Here is a 27725-nt window from a genome sequence, read left to right on the forward strand (position 1 = left end):
CATACCAAACCCCAGCAACACACAGCTTACCCATGTAACCAAACTACACATGTACCTCCTGAACCTAAAATAAAAGTTGAAAAAGAAATAAAAGAAAAAATATGTGTATGGTCTCAGCATTTGACCTCTTTTCAATAAGGAATAGATAAAATTCTAGCTATAGGAATAGCAGTGTTTTGTAAATAGTGATGCAACTGTATGCAAGGGCTACTTCTGTGGAAAAGCATTGAAAACAGACCCAAAAAATCAGCTTGACTTGAAACTACAAAGGTATATGGAAGTCAAGGTGTCAATGAAGATTCTGTAAGGAGGTAAGTTTCTGGAACGTTGCTTCCAAAAGACGATCCTGAAAAAGAACCTAAATGTTCTTAGGGCAGGGAGAACCGATGTTTTGTGAACTACCAAAACATCAGATACCAGAATCAACCTAAAATTAATTTTTTAAATGTTGAAAATGCAATTTGATCAAAAACTAGAATATCAATATCCTATAAAGGCAAAATTCTAATAATTTTGCTAGAAAGAAATGTGCAAAGGTGTCAATTTTTCTCTGGGTTTCTTCTCTTACAGTTTAGCTCCCCTCATTCCTCCAACTCCTCTCTATGCCCCTCCTTTCTTCTGCTCTCATCTTCCCTCCCCTCTCTTTTCCTCCCCTTTCTTTTCCTCTCCTCTAAGATTGTTTATTGAAAATGTCACTTGAATTGCTGTTGCAGAGAATTTGAAAACTCTTGAAGGAACCAAATGTCACTGGCTGCTGTTTAATAAATGCCTCTGGTTGGTCTGACTCCAAGTCCACCAACCTTAGCAACAATCAGAGACACTGCAGCCTTAATTGGGGAGATATTACTTTTGTGTGGGCGCTGGAATGCAGACAATACCTGATGTCTGGAAAGGGAAAATAAACAGAGGTAAATGACCAAGCTTATTTTGGCAGGATGTGCAAAAACACAAACTACATGCCTGGCCAATCTGATAGGCTTAGGAGAAGTCCTACAAGTTTATACAGTGACCAAAAGGGAAATAGGAACTGACATGTAGGAAACTAGAGAGGAAAGAAAGATGGGGTGGGAAAGGTGGCAAAACATATACACTCAGCAGTGTAGAAACAGGGCTTCAATGTCTTCTTATAGAACCTTGACTTGAACTACCCACAGGTCAAAAAGCTCTAGTCAGACAGCAAATTCTTTGCTGGGGATACACTGTATTTGGTTTCAGTCCTATCCTATTAGAATAAGCCACAAACCATTCACAAGATTTGTAGGCATACTCTCTTTTTTAAACTACAACTGTATTAAAAGAAAAAGAAGTGAACATCAGACTCAGGGAGGAAATCTAAAAGTTCATAAGTTCAATCCATTCATTCAACAAATGAGAAAATCAAAGCTTAGAGAGAAGGTCATTGATTATCCCACACCCACTTTACTAACTGGAGCAGAACTAGGCAGAGAACCTGGGAATCTTGGTTTTCAGTTTAGAGTACATTCCCTTCCATGTAGCTTCCACTCGTAATCGACCAACTCGTCTCCTCACCTCCCCGTTCCACTCCTCCTTTCTTCTCTTCTCCCTACCTATCATTTATTAAAATAGAGATTTCAGAGCTTTGTCCAGGAAGCCCCACTTACTAATTCTGCGAAGTTGCTTACTGTCTCATACACTGTCATCTCCAACCCAAATGGAATATATGCAGATAACTTGCATTTTGTGATCCTCTACTGTCTTTAATCCCACACCTTATAGTAAGGAAAAGTTATCCTACAATGGGATGACATTTTCCATATGTGTATGTGCTATTCTGGTTTCCCTATTTTCCTCTGCACTGACATAAAACTAATGCCACAATACAGCAACACATAATATTCATAGGATACTTCCTTAAGTCACAGTTTCAGGAAATTTAGTGCTTAAGCCTGCTCCTCTCCCAGGTATTTCCGGAATTCTTCAAACAATACATAGATGATGATTTAGGGATCTGACAATTTCCACTCTCCCTCGCTGATCCAGTGCTGGAAAAGTTATCACTCAGCCACTCTAAAGCCATCTCAAAGCCTCTATCTTCTGTTGCTGATCTGTACAGAGGCTTCTTAGGCCACTGAATTGAACCTGTGGAGGCCACCCCACTGCTAAAGCCAACACACACTCCCCACCTTCACCTATCTCTGCCCTGTATTCTAATATGGAAGATCCCAAGAAGTGCTCCCTTTTTCCCTCATGTTCTTCCACAGAAAATGCTTTGTTGAAACAGCTCTTTCAGTTTTTCACTCACAGAGTGACAAAAGGTCTAGAGACAGACACCATGCTGCCACTGGAATCTCCCAGTCTATTTCACTGTGATGTATTGGGGTTGGATTAAAGTTCTCTGCTTCTAATTTTTCTTTCCTTAGGATGATTTATCTGCTAGAAGGATTTTTTACTCTCTCACACAACTTAGGTTCCTGGCAGACATATCCCACAGGTCCTCAAGATATGATGGAATCCAAAGCACACAAAGATGCACAAGGGCAAGGGATAAAGGAACCAGGGAAGGCTGAAATGCAGCCACTCTCCAGTCACCAAACTGTGCAGCCATGGCCGTGACCGCCTAAGACAGCATCTCTTTTCTAATTTACAAATAAGCACTGGCCCCACCTGAATTCTTAGATGTATGCTGCAAATGGGAACTCCTGCTATACGGAGAGCAGGGACCACAGCTTATATTTATTTTCTATATACCTCAGCATATGGCCCAGTAGTTGGCATCAAAGCCACATTACAAGTATTTGCTAGATGAAATCTATGAGGGGGCCAATTATTCAGACCTATGCAAAATTCCTGCCCTTGGCAGGCTTAAAAGGTAATATAAAGGCCAGGAAAATAAAAGATTTTCTAAAGTGCAAAAATGTTGGCTTTCTCTCAAGCTCTAGAATCAAACTCAATTAAACCCCATGACATTTCTTTTCTGTTCATATACTGAATGCTTGACACAGCAGGGAGCTCAGAACCACATCCTGGTGTCATTTATCAGACTACCTTACTATTCTAGTCACTCAATGTTCCTGGACCAACACTGTATAATGTCATCTTCTGTCTTTCTCAAAATATAATAATTTCACGAGATATGGTATATTTTATAGAATGCGATGCATCGTTTTAGTGTCATTACCATTGTTACCATGAAAAGACTGAGTTATGAAGAGTTCTAATGTTCAATGACCTCCCTTAGAGGAAGGCAGGATTTCAGAATACCAAGTTACCCAGCCTCAGTTTCCATTCTTCCCCTAGGTCTGTGGAGCTAGATTGGCTAACTGGTGAGGAGCGTCAGAATGTTATCTCCAGCTGTTTGGTTCTAAACAGTATTTTACTATGTGTAGTCAGCAAACCTTCAACTTTTGTCATCTTGCTTTTTGCAAGTCCATACTTCACTTCCAAAAAAGCATTTCAGTTGATCATTAAAGTTCACCAATTCAGCACTTACCCTGACTTTTCACAAAACTCTTGGAACCCACATGCAAAGATTCATCTCTGCCTCACAGACAATCCAGAGAAGAAGCTGAAGTGGTTCCCGCCCTTCACACTTGCCACACCCCATCAACCAACAATAAATCCCCTCCTCACATGAAAGTCCCTCTCCCCACTCACCCCAGAGTAAATCCCCAGCTGGCAGGAAGCCAGGTTGAGCAGACACGTCTGCCACAGCTTCCTGGGGTGGGGTCAGGCTGCACCAGCTTTGATCAACCAAAGAAGGAATTTCCAGTGTCAAGAGCCCTCCACAGAGAATGCCCCAGGGTCTACTCTAAGGGGTAAAGGAACCAGGGATTAAAAAGCAACTTGGAGCATCCCAAATAGAGCAGCACAGATGACCTGTGAACGAGACGACCGAGGTGATGTCTTGGTCATTCTCCTTATTTCATGGACAGAAGTGAAAATGCAAGTGAGCTCACCTTTCATGGCCAGAAACTCTTTCCAAGGAAAGGAAATACCATAGTGATATTGAGTTTAGTTCTCCCTATTACTTAGTCATTCTTGCTGATAAACTAGGTCATGCTGGAAAGAATATTAACCCTTATACATCTCAAAGAGGTGTTAGAGTAATATTTATTAGTATTTACACTTGACCAGACATGAAATAGCTCCATGAATCCGTATGCTGGCTCACAGAAGGGACCATCACTGTTTTTCTCTAGAGTCATTTATCTCCAGATAAGCCATTGAAATTGGGCATATCTGAGCTCCTTGCTTGGAACTCTGGTTGCAAAGCTTCAGAACCTTAAGAAGTATCACTACATTACTCACTGAAGCTGAAGGAAACTTCATAGTGAAGTAAAATAAAAACATTTTGCCGGCCGGGCGCAGTGACTCACGCCTGTAATCCTAGCACTTGTGGGAGGCCGAGGGAGGCAGATCACGAGGTCAGGAGATCGAGACCATCCTGGCTAACATAGTGAAACCCCATCTCTACTAAAAATACAAAAAATTAGCCGGGTGTGGTGGCGGGCACCTGTAGTCCCAGCTACTCAGCCACTGCGCTCCAGCCTGGGTGACAGAGCGAGACTCCATCTCAAAAAAAAAAAAAAATTTTTGCCCAGACAGCCAAGTTTTGCTATACTCTGCCACTCTAGAAATCTATCCAACAGTGAACATTGTGATTTATTCCTAGTAGAAACCCACATGGTATTTTGTTTTGGAAATGTTGTTAATCATAATAAGTATTATAACAAAAAATACCAAACAAAACTCAATGATCCATGTCTATTACTTGTACACTTCACAGTCCTGTCCAGTTTAGTAGGAATGGAGTGGAGGGAATGAGGGAACCCTACCCCAGGCAAGAATCAGGTTCTTTCCCCACAGTGGCTCCACCATTAGGTTTTGGAGTTCTCTACTGAGTGCTCCTCATCATTTGCTCCACCATACGAGCAAAGATAGGGAAGAGGGAACATTGCTCGGAGGTAGTTGCTGTACATCACTTTCAGCCATATTCCTTTGGCCTTGTATAATGACAAAGGAGGCTAGAAAATGCAGTGAAGTTTTGTGTCTGGAAAACAAAGAAAATGTGTTGTTAGCAATTTCTACAGATTTAAAGTGTCTTATGGGTCAAAACTTTGGATAAGAATTCGCCCAATAAAAGAGAGGCCTTTTTCATTCTCAAGGAAGGGGTCAGCATATTCTACTTTCAAAAAAGCAATGTACAGCCTTTTCTTGACAGCTTAGTTTTTCAGCACTGACGTTTTCAAAACATGTAGAGGGTAGAAAATCCACAAAGAAGAAAAACAGCAATCTCTCACACATACACACACACACAGACTTTACCAGAAGTGTGAACTTGAGAAAAGTCTACAGTTACCTTCATATTCTTAACTTTCACTGGCAGTTGAAGATCTTTGCATGTGAGGTCAAGTTTTTCTAGCACCATATTTTGTATATTTTAATGTCAAATGAAGTATTGTTCTGTTGGTAAAGTTACTATGTTTGATTTAAAAAGCAAGAAGTTAAGAATATTACAGGGGATGGAGTGGATACATATAGGGATTAAGCTTTAAAAAAGACTATCTGAAGTGATAATTTTACGAAGTATTAAAGAAAATTCATATTTATGAATGTTAGTGTGCTTTGGATTGGGATGTCAAACCTTCGGGGCAGGTGCAGAGTGTGAGAATTACTGTGAGCAAAAGGAATAAGGAAAAAAGTTATTAAAAAGTTGCTGTACCTTCTGTTTCTATTTCCCCTTCTTTTTCCTTCCTTTCACTGAGGTGCAGGTCAGGAAGCCAGTCTCGGATACAGGCTGCAGCAGGGAGAAGCAGAGACCCTGGCTTGATGGCATCTCTTCAACGGCCATCGTGGTTGGAAGGTCGACTACATTTAGTAAAAAGTAAATTGATTGAGTAAATAATTAAATACATTGAGGATAATGGGAGCTAAATTTTATGCTGCTAGAGAAGATTTTACAAACAGGAAGACCAGAAAAAAAAGAAAGAAGCCTGAGGTGTTGGCTTGGAAACACCTGAGGGAAAGGAGAAAAAAAGAAAGAAGCCCGAGGTATTGGATTGGCAACACCTGAGGAAGAGGAGCAAGAAAAGAAAGAAGCCCAAGGTATTGGATTGGCAACACCCGAAGAAGAGGGGCAAGAAAAGAAAGAAGCCCAAGGTTTTGGATTGCAACATCTGAGGAAGAGGAGAACGAAAAGAAAGAAGCCCGAGGTATCGGATTGCCAACACCTGAGGAAGAGGAGCAAGAAAAGAAAGAAGCCTGAGGTGTTGGAGAAATGAACATATATATATACACACATACATACATCTATACATATATGGTTTTGTGACAAATATATACACAGAAAGATATAGAGATCACTGAAGAGGTATGTGTGTGGGAGATATATATATGTGTGTGTGTGTGTGTATTTATATGTACATATATACACATCTATTTCCTAGTTCTGTCCAATGACAACACCTAGAAGCAATGGCGTCCCAGTAACAATGAGCACACTAAACACTAGATCTTAGCTTCTAAGTGCCATGCTTCACTTAAAAAACAAAAACAAAAACAAAACCAGGGATCCTTTAAGAAATTGTAATTTCCTAGAGAGGAAAAATTATATGGGCACCATGTGGTAACTGGTAGGACTGCACCTGAGTACACATGAAACATTCTCAGTAATAAATGGTCAGGAGACACCACAATAGTGAGCAGAGTTGGGGTCATGTGGTGGTTCTTGTGGCCTCTGTCATTCCCATGTATCCCGGGGAGTGGTCTGTGATACATGAGAGAGCTATAGATATAGTGGTAACCTTCAGAATATCTTCCCAGAGATGGGAGGCTGAAAGGAGTTAGAAAGGTGGATGAAAATGATTTGGACTCATTCTTTCTTGTTACACCATTCCCTGGACACACATACAAACTCTTTCCATAGTGACAATATTCTCACTTTCCATAGACTAAGTAGCAAACATATGAGCAGACTCCTGGTATTCTCTGCAAAGTGGAGTAAACTTAACTCCAAGTTCCTTTTGAGGCCGTTTTAGGTGTTTCTATGGAAGGCCGCCAGATGCTGGCTAACTAAAACTAGACACCAACCCTCATCCTTTCAAATTATCTACAGCACCCTGAAGACCATATCTGAAGCTCTGCCTGCATGCCAATATGCCTCCAAGAAAAGAGGAGAGAACTAAGAAGTGACACACAATGGCAAAAGATCATTTTTACCACTCAAGCTCCAGGGGGAATAAAAGTTTTGACATGTTCCTGTCTTACTCACTGTCTGTATAATTTCACTTTTATAATGAAATCTTTTTAAGCCAGAGGAGGGAAAAATAAAGTCTCCCCAAATAGTCCAAAGTAGAATAGCTCTTGGCTATTTCCAAATCTAAAAGAACCAGCCAAAACAATTTCAATCAAATCTTTTTTAAAAGCAACAACAACAACAAGTTTCCCCTGAGTGTGAGGTTGGGAAGGTCAAGGTCTAGCCTGATGTAAACAAAAATGTCTCAGTAGAACAGCGTTAGAGGTTAAATAAATGTTTCTAACAACAGGGATTTAAAACAGAACCATTAAAAATAGATTTTACTGCCTGTGTAAAAAGAAAAGGTAACAACTGCCTTTCATCTTTTCTCTGAGTTCTGAGTGAGAAATACAGTTTCTTGAACACCTCTTGGAAACAGAAGAATAGATTAATGGCTAGGAGTGTGAATGAAAATATCTGGACAACAAGTAAAGAAAATATTCCATCTAAACTGTATTATATCTTAGTCATTTTGGTAGGATTATATGGTCTTTAAATTTGTATTTTCAAAGTGTATCTTTTTCCAAGATACACTGATGAAGAAAACAGTATAAACAAAAATAGAAATCATTCCTAATCCCAATGTCCATTAAAGGTTAGTTGATATTAATATTTTGGAGTATTTCTTATCTTTATTTTCTGTGAATATTTATAAATATAATTTATTCCACTTAGCATCACATTGTGTATACAACTCTGTACCATCTTTTTCACTAAGCAAGTCAAAATAAACATTACCCTGTATTATTAAGTATTGTTTAAAGCATGTTTTCTTAATTGCTACAGATAGTCTTCTTAGGTAGGTACCTTTGGAACTTCTTTCACAACTCTTTTCTATTTATCTGAACACATATTATTTTCAAACTTTTGCTCTTATAATCAAGACTGCAATTTATAATTTCTAGATGCATCTTTGCATGGATCCCAGTTTCAATTATTATACTGTGTAAATTAGTTTCTTAAGATCATTTTTAAAAGTCAGATTACTAAACCAGGTAGTAAAAACATACTGAGGGATTTAGAAACCTATTTCCAAAATGGTACAACGTCCAAAGAGGTGGTACCAGTGTCATTCCCACCAGCAGGGCAAGTGCCTCTATGTCTCTCTGTCCTCACAGACATATATATACACACACACATATATACACATATCTATACATGTGTATATATAGATATATACACATATCTATACATGTATATATATAGATATATACATATATCTATACATGTATACATAGATATATACATATCTATACATGTATACATATACATATCTATACATGTATATCAGATACATAGATATATACACACATATATGAGAGAATATATACATTTCTGCATATCTCTATTTTGATAAGTGAAATATGTTTATTTCTCTAATTTCTAGTAGTGTTAAACATTTTTCATATACCTCATGTCTATAAAATTTCTTTTCTGGTTCATTCCCTCTTCATGCTTTTTGCTTTCTCACAGCACATTTGTGTTTTTCTCATTTAATTTGTTAGAACTCATCTATTCAAAGTGGCAAATACTTTGGCCAGTTTTTCATTTGCCTAATTATTTTCAGAGTATTTTGTTGTTACTGCTCTTATACAGAAAACTTAAGTTTTTATGTGTTCAAATCTATTATGTTTTCATGAATTTGCCTGCATGTTTATAAAGGCCTATTCTATTCCCAATTGGATCTATGTTCGGTTTTGTTCCGTTGGATTTTTTTTTTTTGAGACGGAGTCTCACTGTGTCACCCAGGCTGGAGTGCAGTGGCTTGATCTCAGCTCACTGCAACCTCCGCCTCCTGGGTTCAAGTAATTCTCCTGCCTCAGCCTCCCGAGTACTAGGACTACAGGCGCCCGCCACCATGCCTGGCTAATTTTTGTATTTTTTAGTAAAGACGGGGTTTCACCACATTGATCAGGCTGGTCTCGAACTCCTGACCATGTGATTTGCCCGCCTCGGCCTCCCACAGTGCTGGGACTACAGGTGTGTGAGCCACCTCGCCCAGCCCAGTTGGATCTTTTGAATTTAAATTACATTATAGCCTAAGGAATTACAATACAGACTGGCTTAGGTATTTCTATGCGATAATACAGTACACTCCCTGGAGACAAGGTCAGGGGAAATAACCAACATATCCCAGCCTTCTGTAAACAGAGGGGATTTCTGATACTGTAATATAGAAAATAGAAAGAAGTAAAAGACCTACAAACAATGGAGAAAACTGTCTCTTTCAGGCAAAACTAAGAGTGGTCTCTGTGACTCTTTCCAGGGCCAGGGCCAACCTATAAGATCTGAGAAAAATACATTATTTTCAGGTAGGAAACCACCGCAATAAGCACCGGAAGAAAACACATCTGTACATGTGTGCAAAGGTAAATAAAAAACAATTGAAGATATGCAAAAAGTTGGTTAAGCAACTATATCGAAAGGCTGAGATTTGAATAATTGCTTTGAAAAAAAAAAAGAGGATTTGCCTTCTGCAGAAATCTGGAGAGAAGAACATGGCATTTGGGTAGGTATGAAGTCACAGAACATAATCAACAGATGACAAAGAAGGACAAAAACACTAGGGAAAGATGTGTTTTAAATAGCATCAAGGAAGAGATAGAGATGATTTTCCACTGCATTTGATTTTTTCAACCTAGTGGGTTGCAGTTGTGCTGCCATTTTAGCATGGTTCGTTAAAATTTTGCTTACACTGAAACTTTATACCATCACATGGATCCCCCCATCCTCAATATTTTTTTTCTGTTGTTTTACAGTACTTTTAATTCAAAGAACTTACTCAAAGATTATTCATGGCAATATTTCATCCCGCGTGGTCTTGTGTGACAAATGTCATCTAAATTTAGGTGCCAAGAGTGGAAGCACTAGGAAAGGAGATTCCCCTTCAGAAAAGTATAGAGGCAAAGCTGATCACCATCTGAGAATGCCATGATGGCATCAGGGAGTCAACTGCGGGATAGGTAGTAGTAAGAAAGAATTATTTGTGATATAAAGAAAATATTATCAGAAGAAAGTATAAGGTTGCAAAACATGTAGTTATTAAATGTTCAGGCATTGGTATCAGATCTGGCTTCAAATAGAGCCCTTCTACTTTCTAATTAGAAGACTTTGTGCAAGGTATTTAATTTCTCTGATCATCAGTTTCTTAATCTGTAAAATCGTGTTAATGTTCTAAACATCATGGAGTTGATGTGGGGATTAAATGAGATAATGTGTATTAGGCACTTAACAATCTTTCAACCATATAGCCACAGTTACTAGTGCAATAAGTGGGGACTATTCCTGTTCTTACAAATAGCAAATGAAAATAAGTGTTTCTGGAATGGTCCCTACATAAAAATTCAAATGAAATGATCATAGCCTAATATCTGCCTATGAATTATAATTGACAAGCAACTTATCAATCAGTATTGTTAGTGAATTTTTCTTAAAAATGCATGTAAAACTAAAAGCTGTCATGTAACATGACCTTGCCAAATTAGGAAGAAAATGAAAATATAATCAATATTGCAAGTCATTAGTAATTTCATTCGAAGTTTGGCTGTTTGTGAGGCTGGTAATAACCTTCTATTATTATACAGCAAAATTAGACATGGATTCACTACATTATCAAGCCCATATTGGGTCTTTGGAGTAATGCTAAATGTTCTCACTTAAATTCTCATTTGACCATAATATAACCATGGGGTGAACACTATTATTGGCCACAATTTATACCAAAGGAAACCAAATCACCAGATTTAAGAAAACTGTGTGAAGTCAAATAGCAAGCAAATAGTTGAGCTGAAATCTTCACCCAGGTCTTGTCATTTCAAGTTTGACACTCTGTCCATATACTATGAGGCAAAGAGGAATTAATCTGATGTCAACTGTCCAAACTCACAAGCAACCGTTCTTTTGAAAGTAACTGCAAAATATATATACGTTATATATATATATATTTTATATATATATATATTTTATACATATTATAACTATAACCCCACCCACCCAATCAGAAACCAGGGAAATAAATTCAAAGCTTCAGCTGTGTTTTTGTACAGCCAGAAGAGGAACCATTAAGAAGTGTTTGGAATCTTTAGTTTGTTTTATATTTGGTGTTCACAGAAGATTTGAGGAATGGGAGGGATCGATGAAAAGAAAAAAATTAATGTTATAATAGTACAATAACTTCCAGATTATAGGATGAGTTATATATATATTCTCTACATATATTCTCTCTCTATATATATATATATTCTCTTTAATAAATTAGATTGAAAAATTCAAATATTAATGTTAGTCTTCAGGAGAAATGTGAGTTTGATCCAAAAGTGCCTACCTAAAAACTTTCACTGATAGATACTCAAGGGGCCTGGTCTTCGGTTGGGGTTCAATGGCCACTTTGGCCTGTTCTGTAGGACATTAGTGACGCAAAGCCCACTGGGTGCTCATCCAGATTTGGAGAAATGTGCTATGGCAGGACCAAGACAGAATGAAGACTAGACCAAGACTCTGTTTTGGGGTGGAGGTTTCTTCAGGAAAGGAAGGAAGTCAGAGACCTGAGGAAGCACAGCAAGATTTAGATGCACCCAGGAGAGGATGTCAACAGATTGCAAAGGCTTTAACTGTGTGGCTTCTGGTTCTGGAACTATATGACAATAAGCCCATGTTGCATAGTTTTAAATATCATCATTTATGTTGTAACTTCAAACATAGTTTTATGTCCAGATGACAGAAGGCAGGGGTGAAGCTGTAAGAGTGAAGAGACCCACCCCATTCACACAGTTTTTAAGGTCTTCCCGTAGCTTGCAGAAATTCTTCATGAGCTGAGTCCAGAGCCACAGGGATAAAGGCTAACAGCCTAGCAGGAATAAGGCAAACTCTCCCTTTTCCCCAAATGTTTTAGAATAGGTGACCATGTATAAACAAGGGAAAAGTGAAAATTGGTTTGTACCTAGTAGAAAAATGACTAGTACTGACCACAAATAATTCTGCCTCCTCTAGATTTGACAAATGCTATCCATCAGGAAATATCTAACAGCCATGAGTTTTTACAGCAATTAATGATAATGGAAAATAAAGTTCATTTTCAAAACTGCAAGCTAAAAGGAGCATGTTAAAATTGGCTTATCGTTTTCTTGAACTGCACAGTGTTTTTCTCCATTACAAGAGACAACAAAGTTGACCCTCTGGTCACTCCCACTGAACCTAAAAGGCCATCTAAAGGAAAACAGGATGTGGCTGAGAACAATGACACCTCTGCAAATCACATACAGAGCCAACAGATGAATAAAGCCCTGGTGTTTTTCAGAAAGTCAGAAGAAAGCATGGATTCAAAAAGAGAACAATGATTGTGGAAATAATATTGTTAATTTTGCCTACAACCCAAACAGTGCTACCTTCCTACTCTTGCTAGTCCATTTTCACCTGAGGATAATGCCTGGAAATGATCTTCTATGCGTCAGATGCCCTCTTTCCTGTACTCTGAAGATCACTCTGTGTGTGTGTGTGTGTGTGTGTGTGTGTGTGTGTGTGTGTGTGTGTCTATAATGCCCATCATTATTATTGTGATCTTTTAAAGGACATATTTGTTAAATTATTCTTAACAGGGAATCCGTTGTCACATAAACCAAAGATTATATATATAGCCACAGAAAGTATACATATATATATTTAACCATAGCATATAAATTCAATAAACTAAGAGGAATGCAGTTGAGCCAAAGGGATTATTAACCAGCTCTCCAAAATAATTCATGCTTGTGCTAAAACATTTTGTAGCAAGATTTGAGGTTTCTGTTAAAATTTATGGAAAATGAATACAGAAATCTGTAAGCAGGAGAAATTTTGTGGTTTTCGCAATTGCTGTCACGATGGGAGCACCTTTGAAAATGAACAAGGGAAAGAATCGATTCCGATCAATAAAGCAATAACAATGCATTAAGATATTACTCTCTCTAACGCTCAGCTCTTTCCTGCTGCTACATTTCCTTCAAATGTCCTTAATCCAGGTACAAGGAGTTACAGAATTTGAGGCAGTTGTAAAGGAAGACGTAATCATTTAAACCTAACTAATTTAGAAGAACATTAGCTCAAGAGCAAAATATTAAGCACAATCTATTAAATTTACTATTTCTGCTATTCATCAATTTAACTGATCATTACAAATAAGTACAATATAAAGGCAATCGTCAAGGCACTTAAACTAAATGAAAGAGAAAAGTGAAACTAGGTGATTTTTAAGAGTCAATTTTTGAAGTTTTTTTTCTTTCTCACTCTCTCACCCCTTTGGTATCACTTGTGAAAAATAATTGGAAATGGTAAAAGTCAATATAGAAGTCCAGGTCCCGGCATATGAATAGGCTATTCATGAAAATGTTGGCTTGCTCCTTTTTAGGGTCACAAAGGGCTTCACAGATTCTCCTGTTAAATTTGTGAGGAAAATGGGGGCAAGAATATTTCTTCTTAAATGCTGGAAATGGTTAGGTTGGTGGTCCTATTGCATAATCTATTGTATATCAGCTATGTGATTGTGTCCTATTCCCTCATCCACATCTTCAATTGAATCTGGCAATTTTTAAAAGTTGTGCTAATGCTACTAGTCACAAAACCACTACCAAGTTATAAGTTACTTTAGGAGGTTAACTAAGTCATATTCATCTTGTTTTTATCCCTAATGATTCACAGTGTTTGGCCTACATTATTGTAACTGCTCAATAGTTGAGTGATGAAAGATATAGCATTTGCTCAAAATAGTGCTTTTTTGGTCTAATCCTCAGTTTTGGACTTGGCACTTATTTCTTTACATTTCCAACTTGTCTTCACTTAGGTAACTAACAAGCAGCTTAGTAAGTCACAATGGCATCTCTCAATAATTAGTTTGGTTATCCAAGCATGCCCCCTATTTTGAATTCTGTTTTCCTATTTATTTTATTTCCCATCTTGGCACTTGAATGTCCTCTCTGTATTTTGCTAAAATGATGTTGCTGACGTAGGTAGAAAACACTTGAAATTTATGTGTTCTGAAATTTCTTACATTTTGTTGCTGGAACACTCTGAAATTCTCTGATTTTGTACAGCAACTGTCAACATAAGGGACAAACTGATGATTTATAGATAGAAACGTGAGTCTAAATTTCTATATTGCCAAGCTGCTCATTTTAAAAGCACAGTGAATTAGACAAGAAGTAAATCCGCAGAACTGGAAAGCTTCCCCGCATTCCTCAAAGTACGAGTGATAAGCAATGTTCCTCTGCAATGAATGCTTTTTGTTTCCCTCATTGATCACTTGCACCGAAAAAAATATCTCAACCAAGTTCCTAGTCATCTCTTTTTTAAAAAAGAAATAATTACCATAATCTTTTGGGGATATTAAATATTAAATATCTAAATCCTTTCTTTTGCATTTTATGTCAGCCTTTAAATTATATGCCAATTGGTACTGTAGTCATGTTTTGGAAACTAACAGCTAAAAGAAAATATGTCGTTCATCCCAATTGAAATTATTTCAAAAGCTACATTATATAATAATGCTAGTGAGATAAGTGCCAACTAAAGAAAGGGGACTCACACCTGCCTTCTTTGTAAGATATTTACAAATCTAACTTGAAATAGTGAAAAACAGATCTATAGTTGAAGCAGTGTAATGGTACAATAACACTCCATCCACTGAGCAATAGACTAACACCAGTTTTCTAATCAGAAGGTAATAACATAGACCTCCAGAAAAGAAACCAAAATTTGACATTCTTGCTCAATATATCTTCTTCCTGTACTGCCATAATCTCTGACTATCCTTGCCTCATTCCAAAAACAACAAAATAAAAGCAGAAGTAACACAAATTCCCTACAATCTAAGGCTCAGATTCATTCTTTCTTTTTGTAATATTACTCCTCACTTCTGTAACCCATGCTCTTATTTTTTTCAACTCTTATTTCACATTTTAGCAAGAACATGCAGCTTAGCACTAACTTAAATTACTCCTGTAATCCCAGCAGTTTAGGAGGCCAAGGTGGGCAGATTTCTTGAGGCTAGGAGTTCAAGACCAGCCTGGCCAACATGCTGAAAACCCATCTCTACCAGAAATACAAAAATTAGCCAGCCTGGTGTCTCATACCTGTAATACCAGTTACTCGGAAGGCTGAGGCAGGAGAATCGTTTGAACCTGGGAGGCGGAGATTGCAGTGAGCTGAGAACATGCCATTGCACTCCAGCCTGGGCAACAGAGTGAGACTCCATCTCAAAAAAAAAAAAAAACTTTTTTCTTCCAACCAAATTGTAATTTTTTTACTATTACCAGCTAACACCAAGTGCCTGTAATGGACTGGCCTCTCATTAGAGTGTTTACAAGTGCATCTCCATTCACCCTGACACAACTCTATTAGTTTCCCCATTTTAGGGATGAAAAATAGGCTGAGAGAGAACAATGTACTTACTGAGTACAGAATCACAGCCAGCAAATTGTAGAGCTAGGATTTGGGTACAGAGTCTATATCCTTAGTCAAATTGCCATACTCCTTCAGAAACATCTATATCCAGAAGCAACTTACTCCTTCCCTGATACTAAATATAATGCTCCATGTTAGCAAGGAACCATCATATTTGGGTTCCAGGTATGTAGAGCTTGGTAAAGAGGGGGTACTTAGTTAGATTAAACCACAGACACTTAATACATTTTTTCCTCTGAATGTGGAAGGCAGAGTAGTCTCTTGGAAAATATAATGTCATTTTCTGGGTAACTACAGTTGATCCAAAAAGAGCTTGGGAGGGTCAACCAGTGTATTAGTCTTTTTCTCATGCTGCTATAAAGAACTGCCCAAGATTGGGTAATTTATAAAGAAAAGAAGTTTAATTGACTTACAGTTCTGCATGGCTAGGGAGGTCTCAGGAAACTTACGATTATAGTGGAAGGGGAAGCAAACATGACCTTCTTCACATGGCAGCAGGAGAGAGAAGTGCCGAGTGAAGGAGAGGGAAAGCCCCTTATAAAACCACCAGATCTCATGAGAACTCACTCACAATCATGAGAATAGCATGGGGGAAACTGCCCTCATGATTCAATTACCTCCCCCTAGGTCTCTCCCAGGACACGTGGGGATTATGGGATTACAATTCAAGATGAGATCTGGGTGGGGACACAAAGCCAAACCATATCAACCGGGATGAGGGAACACTGAGTAAGAAGAGAGAAGGGCCATAGAAGACAGAGATACCAACAGCTACTGACCAATAATGGTGTGCAGCCACCTGCCACCTTTTTGGGCCCAGACTTAATTTTATTGTATTAATCCCTATTAACATCCTCTGGAATGAATGCTTTGTGGAACAGGCTTTGAAAAATGATGTTAAATTTGTAAATGAGTGAGGTGTTTTCAGCATACAATGAAATAGCACATAAAGAGAAAAGCTTAGATTTACTGAGTGTCTATTATACAGATGGTCCTCTGTTAGGTGATTTGCATATGTTGTTTTGATGTAATACTAAAAAAAAACCCCTATAAAATAGATATTATTATCCCCATTTTATAAATAAGGAAACTGAGGAGGATATTTTACTTGCAAAGGTTACAATGTGCTCACTACTCTGTATCCTTCAATTTCTACTTTTCAATTACTGTGCAAGTTTGGTGTTATTTCACAGTTTTCAAATTCTTTTTAATATTTTTTATTTAAGCTGATGAAATGTAAGCTTAGAAAGGATACCTATCTTATTCAGTGTGACAGATGAACCAAGGAACCAGGATTCAAACCTAGTTCTGTCTCATTCCAACATCTGTGTTCTTAACTGAATGACTTAAATTCCTGCAAATAATTTTATTTCAAGAGCATAAATCTTTCAATAAATTTTTCTAATGTAGCAAAAGGTGTGATCATGGCCCAGGGCCATGTAGAAAAGGATGAAAATTAGTTCTTTGATTATATCCAACTGCCTATATGACATCTCTGTTAATGTCTAAATAATGAGCCTAAAACTGAATTTTTCATTATTTGCCCCAAATCTCCTCTACCTATGGCTTTCCCCATCTTGGTTGATGGCAAATCTAGTCTTCTACTTGCCCAGGCTAAAAAGTCCTTGGAATCATCCCTGACCCTCTCTTTCTCACCACTCAAATCCAAACTTTCAAGAATTCAATCTACTTTTTTCTTCATAAGCTATCCAGAATTTACTCATTTTCCATCTCCTCTATTGCTGCCTCCCTGTTCTGAGCATTTCTTGGTTGGCCTAAACATTAGGCTTCCAACATCTCTCCCTGATTCTACTCTTGTTTCACATTAGTCTATTCTCAACACAGCAGCCACTGTGATTCATTACATCAGTCACGGTCCACTTAGGAGACAGGAATCACACTAGTTATATTAATAGAGAGAATGTAATATAAATAATTGTTAACTGGAATAAAGGTATTAACTGAGTAAGCAAACAGACAAAAAAGGGTACAATGGAGGTAAAAATAGCAGAAAGCATCTTCCATAGCTGGGGACTAGAGAAAAGAGATTGGAAATATCAAAACTTAACTAGCTCAGTCCTCTAATGGGAGACACTGAGGTTTCTGAGAGAGTATAATGAGGTTAGTTCTGGACTGTTAGAAACACTGAAAACTGCTGCTAAGAGAAGGGACTCCTACTACTAGGTTGAAGAAGTATTGCTAGAAACATGATACACATAGGAAGCCCACAAGAAGCAAATAGGAACAAGTCCCTTCTCTCGCCTTCATTCTTGCGGTCCCCCTCTACTGTCTCCTGTGGACAGAGCCTAACAGGAGCAACTTGCAAAAAAGAAGTGTGGTCCGAAGAGTCCCATCCTCAGCATCACAAAATCAAGTATTAAAAGGATCAGTTTTGAGTTAAGAGACAATAGTTTAAGAACTGGCACATCGATTTGAAAAGTTAATCAGATAATGTGTCCCTTTGTTTAAAACCCTGCAAGACCTCACCATTTACTAGAGTAAAGGTCAAAGTCCTTACAGTGACCTACGGGACCTTATATGATCTGGTCGTAGATCTCTGACCTTGTGTAAAATTCCTCTGTTCCTTACTCTCTCTGCTTCAGCTACTCTGCTCTGGCCTTCTTATTCTTTCTTAAATATCTTTGGCACTTTCCTGTCTTCAAGCCTTTGCTCAAACTGTTCCTTCTTACACTTCTGGAATGTTCTTTCCCTAGTATGGCTAATTCTTCCACTTTCTCCAAGCTTTTGATGACATCTCACTTTTTCAAGAAGGCTTATCCTGACAACCCTATTTAATACAGTAAGCTGTCCATCACCTCCACACTGCACTCTCAATTCTGTGACTTGGCTATGTGTTTTTTTAACAGCACTCATCAACTTGTGTCATATTGTATAATTTATTTATACATTATGCTCATTATTATGGCCCTTTTCTTTGCTCCCATAACATAAGCTCCTTAAGAACAAGGATTTTTTTTTTTTCTCATATGGCTCAACGATAAAGAACAATGCCCAGCACAGGGTAGGCATATATTAAACATTTATTGAGGTGAAAAGATTTCACTTAGTCATCCCTGTAGCGTATTCATGGGAATGGGGAGAGTGATCTTAAAATTAGAATGCTCCAAAAGTAATTAATGCATGATATCTAGATTTACTTGGTCATTTTGCAGTAGTCTTACTTCATCAGTACAGAGAATTCTGTTTTACATACCTTAATATACAGATTCATTTACTTTTTTATGGGTTAAGCCTTGAAGAAGTAGCAGATAGCCCTAAAATATAGTAGTTTCATGAGGGAAGGTAACCTGGAGTAAAAATTCCACCTCAACCATGAAATGATTGATATACAGGCAAATAATTAAGAGTCAATTGCTCAGCAAATATATGAACTTAAAACAACAATTGCACCATTAAGATATTAAAATCCAAATCAAAGCCGTGTGTGGTGGCTCACTTGTGTAATCCCAGCACTTTGGGAGGCCAAGGCTGGTGGATCATTTGAGGTTAGGAGTTTGAGACCAACCTGGCTAACATGGTGAAACCCCATCTCTACTAAAAATATAAAAGTTAACTGGGCATGGTAGCAGGTGCCTGTAATCCCAGCTACTCGGGAGGCTGAGGCAGGAGAATCGTTTGAACCTTGGAAGTGGAAGTTGCAGTGAGCCAAGATCGCACCACTGCACTCCAGCCTGCGTGACAGAGAGAAACTCCATCTCAAAAAATTATTAAAATAAAATAAAATCCAAATCAATATTTTCACTTATGAATTCCTACTTATTTTCCATAAGTCAAAAGAGACCATGTTTTAAAGGGCCTTTTCCCCTGCATTAAAAAAGTAGCATTTTAAATAATAAAGTGGTAGTTACATAGCTATTTGCTTTTTAATATTTTCTTAACACGAACCAATACGTTTTGTGTATTTTTTCTAAATGCACGTTGCATTTCACAATAGAAAAATGACAAATGTTCTAAAAGCCACATACAACAAGACTTTCATGAATATAGAAAGATACAAAACAAATTGAGGTAAACCCTAATAACATTGTGTTTTGAGACAACCTGATAAATTTACTTCAAAATTGCACATCCTCTGCTGCTCCCACCTCTGTGAGCTCCTGGTGTGAATGGTTTGCTCTGCCTCAGAGAGGGTGACTGAGGAATGCCGGGAGGGCCTCAGGAGGCCCACCGCTGCTGCGTTGGGAGGGCAGGCAGGCAGCAAGGAGACAAAGGCCTCGCAGTGCTCTCACTCAGACAGCACAGGATCAGACTCCCTCTGAGTGATTAGCCTCTGGGGTACCCAACAATAACAGACTCACGCAGGTTTTCAAAACAGAGGAACAGCTTTCACGAAGCCAATAACTTCAGGCCTGTGTGAGTCCTGGGAATAGGCTCTCCTCCCTCCGAGAGACCTCCAAAAGCCTGCTTCCCCACAACCTAAAGCAAAGTTAAAACGCTCTTCCTCAAGGTCACCAAATAAAAACCAGATGAGTCCAGAGGGCAGATGGGACGCTCCTGGACACCTCTGAATGTGTTTTTGAAAGCGAGGTGGGAAGAGGAGAAACCGCTCAGAGAGAGGAGAGTTGGTGACACGCTGACTGAGCCGTGACAAAGCACTAACAGGAAGGGAGAGGCCCTGTTCCGCCTGAAGGCAAAATAAACTGACAACAGCCGGGAAGATGGGACAGAGAGAGAAGTCAAAAGAGGCATACCAGGAGCTGTCTCGGCAGGCCTAGGCTGAGAAAAGCCCAGCCTCCTCGCAAATCCGTGTGGGATAAAGACTGTACAGTTTAACAGGAGAAATGAATGAGAGCCATAAAAATGCTGCACATAATCCTATCTGGGTCACTTATTATAGTATATCATGTAAATATCACATGAGGATGCCGACCTTCAAAAAAAGAAAATTCCACAGAACATTTTCTTCTTCTGCAATAGGGAAGGTTTTCTGAAGCATACAGCTTTACTGAATTAATAACTTCCTTTCTGTCTCTGTCGACTCTCGGGGCCCCTGATTTCATCTTTCCTCTGTCTGTGTCCAAAATAAGTTAGAAAGAGGTCACATGGAATGGCCCTGAGAAGTAAACTTATAAAGAAAAGCTAGTTTTTCTGCCCTCCATAGCCTCCTTCCTTCCCCCATACCCTGTTCTTCCCCGATCCAAACACAAGAACACTCTCCTCTTTTTGGCTCCATTACTTGACTCCAAGGAAAAGTTACTTCTTTGGAAGCAAGGAAGGAAGGAGAGGCCAATCCAAGCATATTTTTTGAAACATTAAAACCTGGATTCCCAGTCTTTTAGTGATAGGTGCAAACCTGCTCTCCATTCAAAGCTGGAAAGCCATGTCTGCAAGGAAACCTGCTGAGAGCGTGGGTACATCAGTATCTTCTTCTTCCTCTTCTTCTTTTTTTCTTTTTTTCAGAGGGAGTCTCACTCTGTCACCTAGGCTGGAGTGTGGGCAGTGGTGCGATCTCAGCTCACTGCAACCTCCGCCTCCCAGGTTCAAGGGATTTTCGTGCCTCAGCCTCCCTAGTAGCTGAGATTACAGGCACACACTATCATGCCCGGCTAATTTTTGTATTTTTAATAGAGATGGTGTTTCGCCATACTGGCCAGGCTGGTCCCGAATTCCTGACCTCAGGTGATTGACCCACCTCGGCCTCCTGAAATGCTGGAATTACAGGCGTGAGCCACTATGCCTGGCCTGTATCTTCTTTTCTAGAGGGCTCTACCCGCTTCTTCCTAATGGTAAGTACGTTAAGCAAACTTGGCAGCTTTCAGTCAAGAATTCTTTCCCATCAGAAATATTCACCAGAAACAGAGCGTCTGAGAGCAACTGCATCTATGATTTCAGTGGCAAAACTGCTTTGGACCCTATTTCAAGAGATGGTCTTTATCTATCCTCCTCAAACCATACTGCATGAACTTCATTTTAGATACACTTTTACTTTTGAAATAGCTCATATCCCGCAAGCTCTTTTCTCAATTCTTGACATTTAAATTATATCCCATTTTAAAATTTTGAGCCCAAGATGTAATAGAATTGATCACTTCTGCTACCTAGTTAACATGTTTGGGTGGGGAGGGGAACTTAACCGCCCACAGTGCTCTCTCTGGGAAAGACGTCATCACACTCCGTGCTGAAGAGATAGGGCAAGTTCCTTCCACATGATCCTTCTCCCTAGTACAATGGACTAGACTAGAGGTGAAAAACCTGCCCCAAGGCCAGTCAATTCAGCAGCTGGCTAGAATCCCTCAGGCCAACTCTCACTGTGTCTTGAATTTAAACTAAACGACACAGACAGAGAGAATCAGTCAAACATGTCACTATGTTTTAATATTTTCCCTCATTCCCCAAGAAGATTTTGTGGAGCTTTCATTTTCAGAATTTGCATAATGAAATAATGGCTATATTTTAACTTTTCCAAATATAAAGTTATATTAAAATATGAAAGATGGATGTTCATACTGCTCATCCCCCTCCTCTCCATAATTAAAGATTGAGATATGCACACTCCATCTGGAGTAGACACGCTAGCTCAGTTGAGAATCAGGGCTGCAGTTGGCAAATGAGAGTATTGGGCCTCTAAGATGAAACACACTGCGGGTCACCATGTGGGACCATGTGTAGGCAATAGAAGCCAGTCTGGTGAAAGAGTGGGCAGACAGTCACAGATAACTAGAGCTGAAATAAAGCATGCAAACCCTGAGACATATTGTGAAGATATTTTGTGACCCTTGGGAGACCCAGAACCAATTCTATTTCTACATCTATCTAGCTGTAGTTAACAGAACTAACTCTAGTTTAATTCATGTGTTTGGAAGCTTGCTATACCATAAGTTACCCTTTTCACTTGGTGAAAAGACTTTCTCTTTTAACAGAGCTAAACATTTCTATTCCTTGAAGAAACATTTTGAAGCCAATTAGACTAAATTTAAAGTACCAATAACAGGTGATTTGGCCCTCAAATTATTACAGTCACAGAACTAAAATCCACTGTCCTTTCAGCAGAGCAATTTTTTACTTTTGTTCTTAAATATATACATTCTATCTAATCATACTGTAGACTTAGTGTATTAGATTTAAAGTAATATGAAATGTTTAATGAACTATAGCTTTGTTGTATGGTGTTTATGTTTTCTTCTTTTTGACGTCCTCCAAACATGTAAGGCAGATAATGTAGTAATAGATGTTTATAAACTTAAATTGTGCAGTCATTATATGTATGATTATAGCATTCCTGAGCAGAGAAAAAAAGATTATGATGCATGTTTTTAACAAAAGATAAATAGAGGCAAATGATGATTTGATCAATTTGCCGTGCTCACACTAAAACTGTGCAACGATAATGAAAACTAATCACAATTGTGAAACATACTCCAGAAAGAAAGCTAGAGAAATGTTTAGAGATCTCTCAGAAAATCAAATATATAGTGAAAAGGCCAACATTTAATGGCTATCCTTATGATAAATCTAATAACGTCTCCAACAGTCAACAAAACAATCTTTATTTTGGACCAGGGCAAACTTGGTCCAAAGATGTTGTCTTATCTACTTTGTAATGTGGTATCTGTAATAGCTGCTCACAAACTATTCTCCTTACAGACAGGTATACAGTATCAAATGCCAGGAGGCCAAAGCAATGTCATTGCAGATATTTCACTGGGCTTCTAACCTGAAGAGAAAAGGCATCCTGCCAGTGGTCAAGACTTAGACCAAACAGGCCATAACTTACCCTTAACTTGTGACCTTTTCCCTTTTCTCTGGGCTATTTTCTAAAGATGATATGCTTTGCACATAATCCTGACTAGAAAAAGGCAGCATTTGTGTGTGTGTTTTTTTTTTTTTGGAGGTGGGGGGTATATCTGTCTTACCTTCATTCAAACAGTTCCCCTCACCCCTACTATACACACACACACTGGTTTTCGATTTCATGTTCTCTTCTAAATGTTTCAACATCCATATCATATTGTAATAATTTTACTTTATGATCTATTCAAAAGTGAATCAAAGTGAATCAGTATTTTCTGAATAAATATCTATTTGTGGTAAATGACATATTTTGGATATTGGACTATCTGAGGGCTACTTCCTCAGAGAACTTGGGCTAAACCATGATGCAGTGTCGTGTGCCCACATTCAAATGTTGGCTCTCTCATTTATTTGATACGTGACCTTGGACAAGTTATAAACTATCACTGCCTCAGTTTCCATTATCTATAAAATGGGTGTCATAATGATGCCTGCCTCATGGGATTATTGTGAAGATTAAATAATACCGTAGATAATGTAGAACAATGTTTGGCAAATAGTAGGAATTCATGGAACGTTCAGCTATTATTGTGCTACTAGAACTTGGTTGAAAGTCCTCTACAAATTGAAACAAAGAAAAAGAGATACAAATGTAACACTTTTAATTTGGTTTCCCTTCTCTTAACTCTCATTCTAATAATATTTGACTTTCGGATGAGCTAAGCAAATAACTCCTGACTACTGAGAAGCAAAATGATTAAGTTTCTCCTTATGTCAGTGACATGTTTCTATTGCTATGCAGTAGAAGTAACCTTACTAGACACAACTAGGTCTGCTAGCTACTCATTAGTAGAAAAACTAGCTTAAGATCAACTATACTAAAACCAAAATTATCAGCTTTAATGATATTCTTTGACATGTAACTGGCTTTGATTCAAAACATTTTATATGGAGTCAAATCATTCAATTACCCAAAAGCATGGTCTTTAATCAGCTAAGCATAGAGGCCTCACAAATACTTACATTAATTAAAATTTGACATGGGCATATGTATCATTAATTTATTTTTCTTTGGAAGTAGCTAGTAACAATGCCTATTTTGAGTTTTTACTATCTACAATGTATTATAATAACTTAGTATGGCACATAACTATCCTTTCAGTTTCTATCCCTTCATGAAAATGTTGGATCTTCCTCTAAATCTTCCTTTGAAGTGGAGTGAGCATCCACTTTGGCTGTTTTCAGATTAGGCTCATTAGTTTACCTCCTCTATGCCCCGCCCCAGCTATTTGTAAAATCATAAGCATCTCCCCCGAATTGTCACCATAGAATATTCTCGTCAGAGATTACAACGACCTTGCATTTTGTGCAAGTGCATTTGAAAGAAATAATATTAATCTAAAAGTTCTAAGTATTATTCTTAGGTCTAGCTGGATTATCAGAATTATGTTCCAGAATTGCTTTTTCACTCTAATGCCAGCAGACTACACTAAGAAAGGGAGGTTTTGAATTATGGTCTTTGGAAGCAGTAACACTATTTTTGTATTGGTGAGAATCTTGTCTATTATATCCATTATATCCATGAAAAGGGCACAGAAAGACAAACAAACAAATACACTTCTAGTTGTGGTGTAATTATGTCCTCTGTATCTCCTGTGAGGTCATCAACTTTTTGTGGCCAAGTTAATCATTTAAGGTCAGTCAAAACTGAGGATTTTTGGCTCCAAGTAAGGGCTCTAAATAAAAATCTTTCCTTGTTAATGCCATTTTTTCTGTCAATCCCAATCTAATTTATCTAAAACATTTCATAAAACCCAACTGCCTTACAAGTACCATCTAATGGGTTTCACTGTTTGGTTTCTTTGACTTATCACAAGGCTGATAGCTTCTTGTGTACATTAACTAATAGGCCTCTTTCAAAGTATGCTGACATTCAGCTTAGTGTTAAATGGTTTTTAATGAACTCTGTACCATCCCCCTCTATCCTGAATTTCTGCAAATGAAACCCATTTTTTAAAAAATAATCTGGAGAACTAATGGTACTTTGCATTCCAATGAATATGAACCAAGTCTGGACCCTAACTGGATAACTTCAAACCAAATTACTATCATGAAGACAAAACATTCTCATGGTTGTTATTTATTAATTTATTTTTTACTTACTAGCCAGATATTTGGCAACCCACAGATATAGATAGCCCTCATGTCAAAGTATTTATTCCCAATGATGTGAAAAGTTTAAGAGCTATTGGAAAAATTAGAAATCTCATTTACTTGGAGTGCCGTGTAAATTTTACTAAGGATTTAGGGAATCACAGTTGCGTTTTATCAGCTTAAAGTTTCTCAATGAATGCTTCAGTTCTCTCATTCACATTTTTTCTGAACCTCAGAGAAAATGTCTCTGAAGCTAAACCAAGTGAAGTAAGAGGATAGCAATTATTTGGTCAAGATGGTGCGTATGAAGTTTATACTATACCTTAGGCAATCATAACAGGTGAGTGATTCATGTTTTGTTATGTCTTAGGTGTTGTGCATATGCATGCTTTTCTTGCTTTTTTCCTTGAAAATTTGGATGGGTGAATACTGAGTTTCTTTTCTGGCTCTTCATAGTCAACCCAAAGCACCTGATACCTGGTAGTCTTCTGCTCCTCTTGGTCACTGGCTTTCTCAGGCAGCACAGAGCTGCAGCACCCAGGCAGGTGGGAACAAGACCATCAGGAACAAAGATTTTTATCTCCTCTCTCAGTTCCATGGTAACGCCTTCCTTTTTGCTGCTTTTCCTTGATTTCAAAAACATTTTCCAGTTCACGGCATGCCTGCTTCCAGGAGGGGGAAAAAGTGGATAAAAATAATGCACTATATACAGTATCTTTAGAGAAAATCACATAAATATTTTATACACTGTACAGTAAATAATGTATATGTTTAGAAAGGCAATGTTAATATTTTATGGACTGCAGAGTAACTGTTCAGGTCGAAATGAAATCACTGTGTTTGAAGAAATATAGTGTGCTCTAAGTTGTACCAAACAATTTTACTATAGCTTAGTACAATACAGTTCATAAATCACCGCATTCTCTGCATTACCTGGGAGTTCAAGAATCCCAGCTCCCAGTGGGCTCCTCCCTTCATTCCCTACTGCTTTCAAAGACCCCCACTCTCACCTCCCTACTCGAGACCCTCCTTTGAACTATGGCAGTGATCAATACATGTTCTTGAGAAATTGAACCAGGTTGTGAATGAATTCACCCAGATCACCTACTTTTCATGGGGAGGGTGGTAAGAAAACTGATCAGGAATGGACAAAGAAAACACCTAATGAATTCCATATGTAACCTGAGTTTCTGCATATTTTTTCAGGTGCTAAGGACATATCATTTTGGTTTCCTGAAATCCACTCTTTGTGAGTCTTTTTTTTTTTTTTAATGAGACAGTCTCACTCTGTCACCCAGGATGGAGTGCAGTGGTGCAATCTCACCTCACTGCAACATCTGCCTCCCTGGTTCAAGCAATTCTCCTGCCTCAGCCTCCGGAGCAGCTGGGACTATAGGTGCACGCCACCACACCAGGCTTATTTTTTGTGTTTTAGTAGAGACGGTGTTTTACCATGTTGCCCAGGCTGGTCTTGAACTCCTGAGCTCAGGCAATCCACCTGCCTTGGCCTCCCAAAGTGCTGGGATTACAGGCATGAGCCACTATGCCTGACCTCCTTGTGAGTCTTGATTGGCTAGTTCAGGGTTCAGATATGCATTGGTGCCACTGAAATGCTTAAATATTGTAATATTCACCCGTTTTTGTGTGAAAAAGACACAGGTGTGTTATGAAAAGCAGATAATACAAATATCAAAATAGTCAGAGGAAGGTCAAGCAGATCTTTTTCCAGTTAATTGAAACAATTAAAATCAGAAAAAAATGTGATAATCTAAGTACAATTAAATGTTTCTGCCATTATAATGTCTTTGAGAGAGAAAAACTCTAAACCTCTAACAGAATCAAAAACAAATAGATCAGCAAAAAAGACACCAATAGATTTAAATATTGTATTTAGAGCCCTTGGGTTATTAGTCAGTTTAATAAATAAGAAACAAAGGAGACCTAAAATGACAGAACACAGAAATAACCCAGGAGACGAAGGGAAAGCAGATAACTTAGAAGCCACAGCAGATTAAAGCTGTTAAATGATATTAAAAGACTCACAATGTAATGCCATAATGGGGAGGGGCTAAAAGCAAGGACAGTTAAATGTTCATAAAGACAGTAATTTGAGTGTAAGATCACCTGGGAG

The 27725-nt window shown here is 38.2% G+C and overlaps 1 long non-coding RNA gene across 1 annotated transcript in view; it reads right to left on the reverse strand.

The window, feature by feature from the left end:
* LOC144334815 (uncharacterized) overlaps window positions 1–26255 on the reverse strand; it is a 48382-nt gene extending 22127 nt beyond the window's left edge. Inside the window, exons 1-2 of the long non-coding RNA XR_013405055.1 lie at window positions 26072–26255; window positions 5684–5829 (exon numbers count right to left, since the gene is read on the reverse strand). This is a non-coding gene — a long non-coding RNA (uncharacterized LOC144334815). The remainder of the gene's footprint in view (window positions 1–5683; window positions 5830–26071) is intronic.
* Window positions 26256–27725: the final 1470 nt, after the last annotated feature.

The sequence above is a fragment of the Macaca mulatta genome, chromosome 15 (genome assembly GCF_049350105.2).
Source record: "Macaca mulatta isolate MMU2019108-1 chromosome 15, T2T-MMU8v2.0, whole genome shotgun sequence".
NCBI classification, from domain to species: domain Eukaryota; kingdom Metazoa; phylum Chordata; class Mammalia; order Primates; family Cercopithecidae; genus Macaca; species Macaca mulatta.